The sequence below is a fragment of the Camelina sativa genome, chromosome 9 (genome assembly GCF_000633955.1).
Source record: "Camelina sativa cultivar DH55 chromosome 9, Cs, whole genome shotgun sequence".
Classification (NCBI taxonomy): Eukaryota; Viridiplantae; Streptophyta; class Magnoliopsida; order Brassicales; family Brassicaceae; genus Camelina; species Camelina sativa.
Genome location: NC_025693.1, coordinates 24730965 through 24745688, shown reverse-complemented (window position 1 = coordinate 24745688; position 14724 = coordinate 24730965). Strand labels below are relative to the sequence as shown.

The 14724-nt window shown below is 40.4% G+C and overlaps 1 protein-coding gene across 1 annotated transcript in view; it reads left to right on the top strand.

The window, feature by feature from the left end:
- The window catches only part of LOC104712107 (protein disulfide isomerase-like 1-3), a 47478-nt gene that overhangs the window by 19166 nt on the left and 13588 nt on the right, over positions 1–14724 (top strand). The gene's annotated exons all lie outside the window — the stretch shown is intronic.

Genomic DNA, 14724 nt, shown 5'->3' with positions numbered 1-14724 from the left:
TCCGATAAACCTCCAAAGCTCTCAATTGGTATTGGTTGGATGAGTCTTACAAAGGGACTTCATCTATATTTATAAGAAGTCGTAAACAAGCACTTCTAAGAAAATAAGTAAATGGAAATCTTAGATAGTTTACTAAATATTATTATTCTCATTTTTTATTTATTTTTAACCACATCAAAGCTTAAAAGTTAAAACTCCTAAAACCTACCGTTGGTCCGTTGGAGATGCTCTAAGTAGGCCTGAGACCAAATATCCGGATCCGTCGGATATCTGGATCCGAAACCGGTATCCGATTCAAAAAACCGGATATCCACTAAAACGGATCCGGTTATTATATTTCTATATTCAGCCGGATACAGATCCGGATACTAGGAATAATTCAGACCGGATATCCGGATCCGCGAGTATACTATATAAATACTATTATTATTATATTTACGACTGGACATGAGGAAGAGACAGTATATATATAGCACCTAGTTGAAAGGATAATTTTTGCTTCGGTCGATGTGGGACTTTTCCACTCTCTCTTCCTTTGTCATTTATCCCACATCGAGTGAAAATAAAAAAAGCACTCCACTTTCTTGTCTATAAATAGCTCCAAAACTTTTTGTTTTCTCTCAAGTCATAATAGGCTTTCAATTTTAAGTCCAAATAATAATAAGAACCGGATTTCGGATATCTATCGGATAGCTGAAATTTTAATGGTTAACCGTTAACCGGATATCTGGGATAACAGATCCGGATTCGGATAATAAAATTGTGTATCTGCCGGAGCTGGATCCGGATTCGGATACCATCAAAAAGGCCGGATATCCAGCTTCGGCCCAGACTTAGCTCTAAGTACCACTACAGTTTTCAAAAAATAGTAGAATTTTACTTTCGTATCCAACAAAATTAATTATATGCATATATAGTAATTTGTGAAAAATAACAAAAGCTAAATATTATGGAAAAGAAAACACAAGTACAGACAATCATCCAATAATGATGGTAATTGTGGTTGACATAGAATCTAAAGACAAAAAATAGATGTAAATAGTTAATTAAACCTAAAAAGAAAATAGTAGGCAACTGATATTTTCTTCTCTTATAAATTCTTTAATACGTAATGGAGACACACTGGTTTTTTTACTTGATCCATAAATTAAGATGCAGTTGAGGTGATGGCAGTACAACGTCGGTTATTGTTGGAGGACAAAGGGAAGCGTAAGTTAAAGATGGCCAAAGAAAAGAAAACATTTTACATTAATTTTTGTTTTTTGGTGTTTTGAAAGAATGTTTTAAAAAGTGTTTGCGGCCAAATTTGTGTGTTGATTGCTTTAATGTATTACAATTATCAGTTAATTATCATCTGTCTTTTTCAGACTTCACAATTATTTGACGGAGACGAAACCGAATTGAATGTTTGAAGAATGACGCGGGTGTTTGGGTGTCGGACTCTCAAGAGTTGGAACAATTAGCAATTGAGTAGTACCGAAGGCTGTATTCGATGAAAGATGTGGATGCGGTAGTTGATAGGCTACCACGTGAAGGTTTTATGAGGCATACAGAGGCAGAATGCATTATTTTGAGTAAGCCGTTTACTGCGGAAGAGATCGGGAAGGCAGTATGCAGCATGGGGAGTTTTAAAGTTCCGGGACCAGATGGATACCAACCAATCTTCTATCAGCAGTGTTGGGATGTGGTGGGGGAATATGTTGTAAAGTTTGTGCTAGAGTTTTTTGAAACTAGGGTCTTACCCCCTAGAACGAATGATGCTCTGTTGGTGTTGATAACGAAGGTGCTGAAGCCGGAACGGATTAGTCAATTCAGACCAATTAGCCTGTGTAATGTCTTGTTTAAGACTATTACTAAGACTTTGGTGGAACGGCTAAAGAATATGATCTCTAAACTTATAGGTCCTGTTCAAGCTAGCTTTATTCCAGGACGTTTGAGTACGGATAACATTGTGGTGGTTCAAGAGGCTGTGCACTCTATGAGACGCAAGAAGGGGAGAAAGGGATGGATGCTCTTAAAACTTGACCTCGAAAAGGCTTATGACAGAATTCGGTGGGACTTTTTTGAGGATATGCTACTAGCAGCAGGGTTTACGGAGACATGGGTTCGATGGATTCTACAGTGTGTATCCGGATCATCTATGAGTCTACTATGGAATGGGGAAAAGACTGAATCTTTCACTCTAAAGAAAGGACTGCGTCAGGGAGATCCGTTGTCACCCTATTTATTTGTTCTATGCATGGAAAGGTTGTGTCAGATGATTGATCTTTCGGTTTTGAATAAGAGATGGAAACCCATCCATTTATCGAGAGGTGGACCGCAGCTCTCCCATTTATTTTGCTGATGACCTCATTCTGTTTGCAGAGACGTCAGTAGCACAAATACGAGTGATTCGTGGTGTGTTGGAAGCTTTTTGTTCAGCCTCAGGACAAAAGGTAAGCCTCGAGAAGTCGAAAGTCTTTTACTCAAACAATGTGTCTACTGAGTTGGGGAGAGTGATCAGTGCAGAGAGTGGAATCCAATCTACTCGCGACTTGGAGAAATATTTGGGTATACCAGTACTCCATAAGCGTATGAACAAAGAGACCTTTAGTACCGTCCTGGAAAGAGTTTCATCAAAACTAGCTGGGTGGAAGGGTAGAGTGCTCAGTTTTGCAGGCCGCTTGACTTTGACGAAAGCAGTTTTATCATCCATACATGTTCACTCCATGTCAACCCCCAGTCTGTTCTAGCAACTTTGGATAGAACTTCACGCTCCTTCTTGTGGGGAAGTACCAGAAAAGCAAAAACAACATTTTGTTGCTTGGGATAGAGTATATTTACCTAAATCAAAAGGTGGTTTGGGTATTCGAGCGGCTAAGAATATGAATACAGCTCTTATTGCTAAGATTGGTTGGAGACTACTCAACGAGAGAGATAAACTTTGGGCTAAAGTGGTGATTAGCAAATATAAAGTTGGTTATCTTCAGGACACGTCGTGGTCTGCAGTGAAGAGTAACTGGTCTTCAACATGGAGAAGTGTAGGGGTCAGCTTAAGAGAGGTGGTTCTGCATGGTTATAGTTGGATGATTGGTGATGGGCGAACTGTTAAATTTTGGACAGATAAATGGCTCTTGCGGAATAAGCTAGCTGACATCTGCGTAAGTGAGTTGGGATCTAACTCTGAGTTAGTGTTGGTTCGGGATCTCTGGATTGATGGTAGGGGTTGGGATATGAATCGGATTGCTCTGCATTTACCAGTGCATACGAGGGAGGAGTTAATGGCGGTAGCTGTTGATAGTTTCATAGGGGCGATGGATAGACTGACATGGGGGAGGAATATTGATGGGGTTTTTACAGTAAGGTCAGCCTATGAGATGATTATCCATAATGAAATTCCACGGCCAAACATGACTGCGTTTTTCATGCGAGTTTGGCTAATTGCTGTTTTGGAACGTGTACGCGTTTTTCTCTGGTTCGTAGGGGATCAAGTGTTAATGGTGAACGCTGAAAGGCATAGACGTCATCAATGTGATTCTGATGTTTGCACAGTATGTAAGGGTGGAGTGGAGACTATACTACATGTTCTGCAAGATTGCCCTGCCATGTCCGGTGTTTGGCTGCGGCTCATCCCGAGACAGAGGAGAAGTGTGTTCTTTGGTTAAACCTTGTTGGAATGGTTATATGCGAACTTAAATGGGGAGGAGTCCAGGGATGGTCTGCATTGGTCGATAACTTTTGCTATGACTGTTTGGTGGGGTTGGAAGTGGCGTTGTATGAATGTCTTTGGTGAAACAGGTAAATGCAGGGATAAAGTCCAATTCTTGCAGGATCTGGCTCGAGAGGTGGTGAATGCTAATCGGGTCTGTGAAGAAGGGAGGGTGAGGAAAGCTAGAGTGGAGTGCATGATTTGTTGGCATTTCCCAGAACCTGGTTGGTTGAAAGTAAATATGGATGGCACCTCTCGTGGTAATCCTGGTCCAGCTACTGCAGGAGGTGTTTTGCGTGATGCGACTAGTGCTTGGAGGGGTGGTTTTGCGCTTAATATTGGTATGTGTTCAGCTCCCTTAGCGGAATTGTGGGGTGTGTACTATGGTTTGTGCTTGGCTTGGGAGCAGCGGGCAGTTCTGGTAGATTTGGATTGGACTCAGAAATGGTTGTGGGGTTTCTCAAGACAGGGATAAGCGAGTATCATCCGCTATCTTTCCTGGTACGTATGTGCCATGGCTTTATCTCAAAGGACTGGAATGTTCGGATCTCTCATGTGTATAGGGAAGCTAATTGTCCTGCCGATAGATTAGCAAGCTATGCGTTTTCTTTACCCTTAGGTCTTCATACTTTTGCTTCAGCTCCAGCTTTTATGTTTCCTTTGTTAGACGATGATTTTCGGGGTCTTTCACGGCCACGAAGAGTCTGTTTGTAATTTTTTCTTTTTAAGTTTTGAATAAATCACCGTGGGGGGGCTCTTGCCGCCCGGTCTCCTACCAAAAAAAAAAAAATCATCTGTCTCTTTTGAAATTAGGCAAGTTGGCTCGCCGTATTGTGTGTGCCTATTAATCATGAAAAAAAATTAAGGAAGGACTTTGAATTGAATCATAAAATTGAGCATTGAAGTCTTTAATTAATGTTTTTTCTTTCCTGCCCCGTCCTCATTTTTTCTTTCTTTAAAATTTCAAAATTAGAAAAACGAAAGAGAATAAAATTTATATTGCCCGCTGAATCCCTTCATTTTCGTTATATATCTAGAAAGAAACGCAGAATGACAGTGATGTTAAGATCATTGTGGGAAATAATTTTGATGAGATTGTTCTTGATGAGTCGAAAGATATTTTTCTCGAGGTAATAATCTTTTAATTTGTAAAAACCTCATATATATTAATAAAATGTAAAATTTATTCGAAAAACATTTTTACATCAAGTACAACTTATAGTTAAGTGTTTAAAAATGATCTTGAAACTTTATGCTAAGAAATCTAAGAGAATGTTAAACAAGTTTACTTAACGCGTTGCTAGCCACATTTTCATATATCCAGCGAATCTGCCTTTACCTTGAAACGAAAGCAGCCTGTTCCAAATTTGCCTATCGGGTCGTTTGATGAACAGAGTGGGTGCTGGCGGTTCCCCATGTCTTTGATTGTTCCTCTCTTTCGAAAGAGAATGAAGTGAAGTCTGAAAAGCATAGCGTACCAAAAACAGAGCAGTGTTACCCAAAGATTTGTCCGTGAGAAGGGTCAGATTAGTGTCCCAATATGTGGAAAACTTAATTGCAAGAAGCTTTGATATGAGGCCAGTCCACACTTCTGTCGAAAAAGAACATGTGAAGAAGAGATGGTTACGCGTTTCTTGTGGCGCACTGCATTAATAGGAAGACGCATCAATCCTCACGTTCCAGTGCAGCACTCAATCTTCGGTTGTCAAGCGATTGAGTATTGTTAACCAAACAATAAAAGAGAACTTTGTCTTGGCTTGAGAGAACTAGACACCATCATACCACGTCTTTCTCTCTCCAAGCAGCCAAATGTACTCCCATGTATCCTTTGTGTTGAATTTTGCTTTAAAACGATCCCTTGTACCTTTTGAAAGAACTACATGCTCCACCAGTCCACCAGTACAAACATCCTCTAGAACTGTCTCAATTTGGTTCAGATAATCAACTATATGCCTTCTTCTCCGGTGAGAGAGTGCTTCAGCCACAATGACATGTAAACCACTTCCCATGTCTATACAACCTCTCGGTTCTGCTACATCTATCAAACAACAAAGCTGTGATCAATTATCTTGCTAGAAAGACACATTCTACCCATTCTTTATCTCATACCGAACAAACCATGAAGCAATTGAGCAGTTTTTGAGTAATTTTCTCCACATCCATGAGCCTGAGGTTGTATTATCTTCAATGGACCAAAAAGAACCCTTTTTAGCAGATAAATTCGAAGTCATGTAACCCATAATGAGTTTGATGCTAGTATTCGCCAGATGAGTTTCAAACAACTTACCTTGTTAACTTCTGTTAATGAACATAGCCCTAAACCTCCTTCTGCTTTAGGGATACACACATTTGGGAGACATTGTATCCTTATGATAGTCTGCTATGATCTACGACGCCAAGATAATATTTTGCATCAGAAGACGATCCTTGACGAAAGCAGATTGGTTTGGAGAAACAAGTTTTGGAAGGAGCCGTTTAAGTTGATTGGCAATAACCTTGGAGATTACCTTATATATCACATTACAACATGATATTGACCTATAATATTTCATCTATGTTTACCTCTTTCTTCTTCGGTATAAGCGCTAGTATGATGGTGTTGATTTCCTTAGGTAGGAACCCAAACATAAAAAAGGATTGAATTTAGTTTACAAAATTAGATTTTATTATGGACCATGTCTCCTGGAGAAATTCCACTGTATATCCATCAAGCTCTGGACTCTTGTCCTTTGGCATAGAGAGTAATACATCTTTTATCTTCTCCTTTGTCACTTCCTTTTCCAACAGTGCTCGATCTAGTTCAAAACAACGATAGCCTAACAACTCAGACAACTCCTCCTCTCCTATTTTGTGATAGTTTGGGAGCTTATGGCCAAGAAACTCACGAAAGAATCTCTCTGCCTCTTGCGTGTCTGCTATTGTCCCATCAGGACAGTGTATTTCTTTAATCACATTTCTAACTTCATGAACCTTAGCAGCTCGGTGAAAAACCTTATTATTACCATCGCCGACCTTTAACCAGTGCAGTTTGGATTTTTGCTTCAAATATCTTTCCTCCAACCCTGAGACAAACAACCATCGGCTGTAAGCTGCTGATTCACTTCTCAGCTCCCCTTCTGTAGGAATTTTGCAAAGTCTCAACCTGACATGTGCATAGATGCGCAAATGCTTCTTTAGCCTTCTTTTCCAAATCACCAAGTTTCTCTCTACTAAACTGTTTGATTTTTGGTTTTAGAGCTTTCAACTTCTTGGAGAACCGGAACATCGCTGAGGTTGAATTGTACAAGTGCTCAGTATTGTCCCAGTAATCTTTTACCATTGGCATAAAACTTGCATCTACAGCCAAAGCGTTTGAGAATTTAAAAGGTTTACGCAGTCTAGGTTTGTCACCACCAAATTTGATACGACATCTTAGGTGATCTGAGCACCCTCCAGCCTCAAACACTTCATATGACTGTTGATACTCAGAAAGCCAAGAATCATTTACTAGAACCATGTCAAGTTCTTTTAGATGAGACCAAAGTCTCGTTTGTTACACCATGTATAGAGAGGCCCATGAGACTGCATATCACTAAGAGAGTAGTACTGCACTGCCTCTTGAAAATCACACATTGCCTGAGACACAGTAGGTTGTACGTCATAGAGTGAATGCTCTTCCCCTATCAGAATCTCATTAAAGTCTTCACAAACCATCCATGGTTTGTTGCAAAACAATGGCGAGTCATGATAATTCCTAAATCCTCCCACAACACCTCCTTTCTTCCACATTATTAGCCGCATTAACAAAAAACTCATTATCAGCGCCTTCCATCAAAACAGAACAAATAACTACTTGTCCACTTTTATAACAAGGTGTTAGACGAACACTTGTACTCCACAAAACCCAAAGCCGTCCTTGCCATTGAAAGAATAATTTGTTAAGTAAGACCAATATGAAAAAACCGATCCAATTATACTAGTTGCAATGCTTTCTTTGACCATTGTTTCCAATAAACAACCAAATTGGAAACTACCTTGCTTAATCCAATCTCGAACTACATAATGTTTAAGTGTTTTGTTAAAACACAAACATTCCAAAAGAAGTTTGACATAAGTTAAAATTGGGAGGGTTTTCTACTCTGATCTCGTATAGGCTGAGGAGTAGGGTTGGAAACATACTTATGGGAGTCCTTTGAGGCTCGCAGAATGGATTCATGTAGTGGTATACTCACTTTCACTCCTCGACCTTTTTTGCCAATCAATGTCTCATTTACAGACGCTTTGGTAGGATCCAAAGCGACGTCCATATTGTCTTGATTGTGAGCTTTGCCAAGCACATTTGTGAGCTCATCCTCCTCAGTCTCATGTTCTGCAGTTTCCACTACATCATCTTCTCCTTTCCCACTAAGGACAAAATAAGAGTTTGATAGTAGAGATACCTCACCAAATTGCAGCGGAGCTTTCATCTTACTTGAACTATATATAGGCTTGTTCCCAGTTTTTTGCGGTGTAATCCATTCATACTCGCTCTTTACCTCAAATGCAGAATCACCAACAGCTTTCACCAGTGCATCCATTTTAGGTTGTTGTTCAGTCTCCCCCGGAAGAGCACCAACTGCTTGACCAATGTCCACTTTCCCAATTTCCTGCTCTGTTGTAGGATGGCTACTAGAAGAGATTGGTTCACTGCTTGTACTTACGGCAAGGCAAGCTGACGACAGATGTCCCCAATTTTTATAGTTACTGCAGTGAAGAGGTAGCCAAGGATATGAGTAATTGACCACAACATCTAAATCCCCCTCCTCTTCCCATGCCAAGTGAAACTCCGCAGGTAAAGTCTTTGTGAGATCTGCTTCCACAATAATTTGAGCTTCCTCAAAACTAACACATGCCTCTGTTTCTGAATGTAATCTGAGTTGATTACCAACAACACTAGATAAAACTGCAGCCCCTTGTTTGTAAACATAGAGGGCGGCACATTATTCAATACAACCCATAAAAGAACATATGTCATTGCTGGTTGAGCCTCCTCTGCAAAAGATGTCCATTTAGAGATAAGCATTGGGACACCCACAATATTCCACATACCTCTGTTCAAAATTATGTGCCTAAACGTGTCCATTTAGAAATTCGAAACTTGTCGGTTGTGTCATTGACAGCTAAAACATCAATAAGAAATGATTTATCTCCAAATCTTGTTAACGATCATGTGGATTTTTCCCACATGCAGTGCTTTGGTATTAAGAAACTTGCCAATCAAAAAATCCTCCCACAATGGTTTTGCATCAACAAAAACATTCGTAGGAACCACCACCCGCTGCTTACCATCTACTTCAGAGATAACAAAATCTTGTTTCGTGAAGGTATGTTTCTGCACCGCCTTTAACCATATTTTTTTATCCCTCGATACCGAAGTCAAGAGCGAATGAGCAGGGATACGTCTCTCAGAACTCCGAGCATCTCTATTGACCGCATCCCCAATGTGTTGACCTAACTCTGCCGAGAACCCTTGTACATAACTACCTGGACTCCCCTCAACAGCCAGCGATGTGACCAATGCCATCTCCGATGGACAGATCGCGGCATTCCGAGGTGGCTGATCCGCCTGTAGCATCAAACGTGAAAACCAAGTAAGAAATCCTAATCGCATTTCAATCGCCTTCCACGTCAGCAAAATAAACCAAGTAAGAAACTATAATATTTGCTTACATATATATATATACCTAAATGCATGAATTATGTCATAGATATATGCTCCTTGGTGTGGCTACTGCCAATCATTTGAGCTGATTTACAATAAGCTTGGAAAGGCATTGACTCGTTAGTTGTAGATAAGATAGATGGTACTTGTAATGACCTGTAACAAGAAGTACGGACAGGACGGAGAAGATGTGTCCGAAAGGACGTAGGATACCTCAGAGAGACATACAAAAGAAAATCTCGAAGATCGAACGAGTAACTTGTAGGAGAAGTTACCAAGTCCAAAAGATGGTTCAAGAAGGAATTGGCCGTGGGAATGGAGAGATGGACGTTTACCAACCGTAATACCGGAGTGGTCGAAGTCACAAACGGGAGGTACCGAGACGGACCAGAGTGGTCTGAGTCACGGATGGAAGGTCTGGAGTTGGACGTGGCAAAATTGGAAGTCACGGTCGAGATGATCGGGGATGGACGAGGAAATAAACCGCAAACGCACGGCTTTGAATTTGCAGATAAGTGCGGGAGCTTGGGACGCAAGAGAGATGCAGACGGACGCGGAAGTGGAAAGGTCTCTCTGCATGCGAGTGAAGCGCCACGTGTCGCACAATTATGTGATCTCCGCCAGAGAGTGAGATGCACGCGCGCGTGAGTGAGAGTGTGTATTAATTACATGCAGAATTTGTGACGTTTGTCACTCAAGTCTCGCCACCTGCCCAGCCAAGAGAACGAGAGAGAGGGCTGTAAATACCCCTTCACCCTCTCATTTGCGACCAAATCTCTCTCTAGACGAAGAAACTTAGCCTAAATTTTCTCTCAAACTTTTAGAGAGAAAATCTTGAAGATGAGAGGAGTTGGAGCAAGAGGAAGTACTGTCAGATCGGCGTGGTGTGGTGTGGTGAAGCTCAATCGGCCGAGATCTACAAGCTAAGGTGAGTTGAGGCTTTGGTTGTAGATGTGTAGTGAGTTGTGGTTTAATTTTGTGAAGAGCAAGTTGGGAATCTTGCTTAAGGAGGTGCATTAGCTCTCTAGCTCTTGCATCGGCCTTGATGAGTGGTTGATTTTTTTTCTTTGTTGCATGTAGATCTAGATGATTGCATGTAGACAAGAGGGATATTTGGGGTTTTTATGCAAACTTGGGGTAGATTTGCATTTTCTCAAACTAGTTGCAAGTGTGAAATACTTTGCATGCTAGATTTGAAGGGGTTTATGCATACTTGGGGAAGAATGATATTTTAAAAAATTAGCTGCAAGTGTGAAATGCCTTGCATGCTTAATTTTTTGGGTTTTGAGAATTTTAAAATAGAGGAAAATAATTTTAAAAACTAACTGTAAGTGTGAAATACCTTGCATATTTAGTTTGAGGGTACAGAAGAGACATGCACAATTAAAATTAATTATTTTAATTTTTGCATGAGTGGTTGAGGTGGTTAATCCCTCGTAAACTGGGTGAGAAATTGATTCATGAGAGGGAGAAATTTTGGTAAGGCCATGTGAGAATCTCTGGGATGGAAAGAGCCACATAAAATCCCCAAAATTGAGTGTAGTTCCTCATGAGTTTGGATGTGAGACCAGTCTACGGGATAGACTGTTTTGGTGAGGCCATGCGAGAATCTCCGGGATGGAAAGAGCTGCATGAGGGCCCCAAAACTTGAGAAAAATGTTCCCATGGGCTTGATGTGAGATCGGGCATGGTGAATCATTTTTCATTGTAAGTCATGCGAGGATCTCCAGGAAGGAAAGAGCCGCATGCATGTGTGAAAGTGGAAAGAAGTGTTAAAATTAAATGTGGAAATTAACCTAAACTTAATTTGGGGTTGGGTGCATGTTAGGATTGCATGCATGTGTAGTTAACTTAAGTTGCATGTGCATTTTCCCTTGCATCTTAAGTTTTGTGTAATTGTGTGATTGATTGATTGTATGTGGTTGCTTGCTTGACTACTTGCTTGTGTGCTTGTTTTCTTGCTTGCTTTATGTGTGGTGTGTGCTTAATTCTAGTGTGGTTAGACATAAAATTGAGTGCGTGTACTAGCTTGCTTTATGTGTGGTGTGTGCTTAATTCTAGTGTGGTTAGACATAAAATTGAGTGCGTGTTCTAGCTAGTACTTGAGTCGGTGTCTCAGTTTGTAGCTAGAAGTCGATCTCTGGTCCCATCATGTGTTGAGTGGTAAATTGTCTGGTGAGCTAATTGATGTGTGTAGAATTTCACTCCAAATCTTTTACCTGAAAAGACTACACAATGACTGAAAGTGTACAGTTAATCAATATAGTATTTTAGGATCGATCCCACAGAGAGTAATAGCAAACACAAATTGAATTATAAGAGAAAGAACTATGGCTAACACTGTAATAACCCGTCCCGTGGACCCCACTAACCTCACTGCTAGCCCACAACGGACTGTCTGTGGACCCTGCTAGCCCCCACTAGCCGTCCCAATGGACTCCAAGCTGGCCCTGCAGGGCATCGATCCTAACCCATCATTGTGGATATCCAAATCCACCAGTAGGTTATTGGTGCGCCAGGCGTTCCTCGAACCCTGGTCCTCACCCTTTAACAACCTTCCCACAGGATAAGTTGCCACCAATTGATGTGACAACCTGTCCCGCGGACCCTACTAGCCTCCCGCTAGCTGCCCCAATGGACCGTCCGTGGACCCTACTAGCCCCCCGCTAGCCGGCTCAACATACCCCAAGCTGGCTCTGCAGGGCATCGATCCTAACCCATCATTGTGGATATCCTAATCCACCAGTAGGTTATGTGTGCGCCAGGCGTTCCTCGAACCTTGGTCCCCACTCTTTAACACCCTTCCCACAGGACAAGTTGCCACCAATGAGGCTAGTGGGGTCCACGGGACGGGTTGTTACAAAGATTAAAGAAGAGATTGGGGTTTTGGTTTTCCTAATAACTATTGCAAATAAAATAAAACGGTTTAAAACTATAAGACTAAGGCGTTGGGTGTTTTGGGAGTCATCTTAGGGTTTTCATGGTTCTAAGCAATATTAAGTGTAAGATCGAACAAGTAAATACTAATTTCCGGTCTAGGTTCTCAACTACGAAATACTAATGAACTAACAAGCTATTCTCATAGAATGAAAGTCTAAAGTCTTCATGCTCAGTTACTCAACTTTCACAGGCAACGACCCATGTCAACCAGCTAGTTAAACAAGTTTGATACATTCAGGTTGCGAGCAAGGTTTCGGTATAACACTAGTTCGGAGAAGTAGGATAACGTGGTTAGCGCTCCCTTCTCTAGATCAATACTTGGTGATCAATTCAAGCATAAGCATTAAGATAAAGATGTATTAAAAGAACTCTAATATAAAACCGAAAATAAGATCTAACAACCTAATTGAAGTGAACCATGATTTTCCCTTGAATCACCCCATAGAACCCAACAAATAAAACTACTCGCTCATGATGCTAAGAAACGACATTGATATTATATGGAACAGCATCAAAAACGAATCAGTAAACAAAAGGGGGTTCAAAGTAAACTTCTCTATTTGTCACAAAAGTAACTTGATCCCAAAAGCAAAGTAGTATGAAAGAAATAAAGAAGAGTAGAGATTTGGTGTCTTCGGCAATGGCTTCTAAGAGGAGGTGAGAGAGAACGAGCTTCAATGGCAGTAAAGGAGTCTCTGATCGTCTCTAGGTCGGCTGCTGGTGGCGTGGATGAAGAACTTAGAGGCACAAAGGAAGCACACCTCAAAACCCTAGGTCTTAAGAGTATTTATAGGGTTTTGTTTAGGGTTAGGGTTTTGTAAGGGTAGAAATGTCTTCTCTTCTTAAGTGCTGGACAAGGGGCGGAGAAATAGGCTTATGGACCATGGAGGAGGCTTGGACTAGGCCGCAGTGATGGTCGCTGGTCAGGCCTTGGATAAAAGCCCATCGGTATGTCGGTTCTTCTTACGTCGTTTTATAACACGTCTCGATAAAATAGTCATAACTTTCGGATGGCTGGATGGATTGACTTGGTTTTACTTCGAGGAGAAAGATGACTCTTCCAGATTTCCATAGTCACCAAGAATGATATATTTTGAGTTCTGGAAGCTCTTCATAAGTTACCCGTACTATAAAGCTCTGAAACTTTCCTAAAACGTATTTTCCTTCCCTTTTGGTCCAAATTGCTATAAAACCTGTAAAACCTTGTTGAAATCTGAAATACTTGATAATAGACCTTTTATACCTGAAATCTTGTCAAACTCATTCCTAAATGCATATGAAAACTATAGCTAATATGAGTAAAATAATGATGTTATCAACTCCCCCAGACTTAGACTTTGCTTGTCCTCAACAAATAATCAGAATAAATCATGGAAAAGTGGTTTTGAAAATAATGGGAATCACTTATATTCGGGGATATTGTCTTTGCACTCTTCTTCGCCTTGACATTAAGAACTTCCATTTGTAATCCACCATGAGAGCCATCAACGCTCTTTGATCCCACAATTCTTTAGAGTCTCCAGAATTTCTATTGTCATCTCTTTACATAGATTAAGCAATAATAAAAAGTGAATCTTATAATAGGAAAATCGATCAATGGCTTGCAGACTCTCTTCAAGCCAAGACTTTCTTATATGATTCCTTTCCTCTCCCTTTTCTCACTTCTTTTTTTTTTTTAATCAAAGGTGTAGGAGAATACTGGGGTCATCGGTAATTTACCTACCTCTCGCTTCTAAGCTTTGTGTGATCATTTGACTTAAGAGTAGAATAATGAGGTCACATGTAATTTACCTACCTCTCTAAACTGATCAAATCATCTCATCTTTTATTCTCTTTTTTTAATTTATTTTCTTCTCTTTTTTTTTTTTTTTTAGTATTGAAGGAAAGAGAGAGGGAAACATACTTTTGAAGAAGTGCAATGTCTTGTGTGGCTTGAATGTAGAGATCTAGTCCAATGTATACCAATTCCCAGGGCTTGAAAATTAAGTCCGGTTTAGGTCCTATAAAAATTTAGAGACAACGTTAGATCATCTGAATATCCATCAAATAGGGACTTGGGGGATTGTTGAGTCGGCTCACAGTCTTTCCAAACTTTGGTTCTGTTGTCAAGCATAATCAAGAGTCATAAGAGTGTTAATCCAAATCAAATAAACCGTTAGAATAAGATCATAATCCCCTACTAGTTTTGACTCAATAAAAAAATGTGACTCGATAAAATGTCAAGATTATTGATGTAAAAAGTGGAAAAAGGTCTCAAGTCAACAAAATAGAAAGTAGCATTAGTATAGGATGGAACATCCTTCCCCCAAGAGTTAAATCACACCATCCTCGGTGGGAAAAAAGAAAGAGATGAGGATTAAAAATCATAAGGAAAAGTGTAGGGTTTAAGAACAATGTCACCTTGATGGAATGATGT